The sequence below is a fragment of the Stegastes partitus genome, unplaced genomic scaffold, assembly GCF_000690725.1.
Source record: "Stegastes partitus isolate 25-593 unplaced genomic scaffold, Stegastes_partitus-1.0.2 Scaffold573, whole genome shotgun sequence".
NCBI classification, from domain to species: Eukaryota; Metazoa; Chordata; class Actinopteri; family Pomacentridae; genus Stegastes; species Stegastes partitus.
The window spans coordinates 111,172-112,603 of record NW_007578304.1 but is presented as its reverse complement, the minus strand read 5'-3'; positions in this window follow the sequence as shown (position 1 = coordinate 112,603).

Below are 1,432 nucleotides of genomic sequence, written 5' to 3'. Positions count from 1 at the left end.
ATCTGATGGTCACCTGGCCCGTCTGAGGCTCACCTGGCCCGTCTGAGGCTCACCTGGCCCGTCTAAGGCTCACCTGGTCCATCTGAGGCTCACCTGGTTGTCTGACATTAAATCCTCCGTTTCCTGTATTGTTCCAGAGTTAAAGCAGAACAGGAGTTTACTGTTTAATCAGACTTTGTGGTAATATTCTGTATTTTAACGAGTTCTCTAATTAAAGGTTTTTCTTTCAGCACTTTGTAACTTTAACTTTCCTGTTTGGTTGAATCATTGATCACATGCAGCAGCATTAGAGGAAAAAACAGTAAATGTACTAATTGACCTTAAAGCAGGACAGAACTGGACAGTGTCCACGTAATCAACGGGGTTTTTACAAATATTGTTTTGTTCTTTTACCACATCTGACTGTAAAACGACCCCGTTTACTGTTTAAATCACAAAAAATGTCATTATTTAGAGGAACTGCTCAGTGGTTTTGTCCTTTTCTTTGTGGCAGTTTTTTTTTAACATGACAGTTGTTGGTTTTCACTGGTTTTTGTGAAACTGTTTCTTTGCGCTGAGCATCACTTCCTCCGTGACCTCCTTGTTCCTGCTCTGGATCTGGATCTGGATCTGGATCCTCCTCTCGGCTCTGCCTGCGTCACGCTGCCTTCAGCGGGTCGGTGAGCGTCTCAGCTCTGGTCGGGTCACATACCTGACTGCTTGTTGTTCACGCCGAGAGAAGCTCGCTGTGACTGATTCCTCGTCTGTCGCTGATGTGTGGACGGGCTTCTGACTGATGGAGATCAGCTGAGTTTTCCAGAGAAGAAGCAGAAATAAAACCTGAAATGACAAGACAAGAAGATGTGGACGGACGGCTGCCAGGAGTCTGTGGAAAACTTAAAGCAGCACCGAGCGACTGACGGCCACCAGGGGGCAGCACACACTGACTGACAGCATTAAAGCTCTGCAGGATCACTGAGGCCTGAAGCCGACAGCACTATTGGGTCTGAGCCGTCATATTTATATGAGTCAGGTTCATCTCCAGATAGAGAAACCGACGTGTAGATTTAATTTAAATGACTGAAAATCATAATTTATTGAAGGCAAATTTAATTGAATGTAAACTGCAGACATGGAAACAGGATCTCATGTGAAGTGAATTCTGACTGGATTCTGTATTTCAGGTTTATTAATGATAAAGAACAATACAGAACCTGAGTAGAAACCTGCTGGGATGCTGATGGACGTCACATTTACAACAGAATAAAGCAGAAATCTTCACTCAGCCTCGGAACATCACGACAGACTTCCAGCCAGAAGAAGTGGAACATTTGGATCCACTATTATGTTCCTCAGCTGGTTCTGAGAACCTTTTCAGATCTGGTTCTTTGATTTGGAATAACACGTTTCTATTACATAATAATAATAATAACAATAATAACAATAATAATAA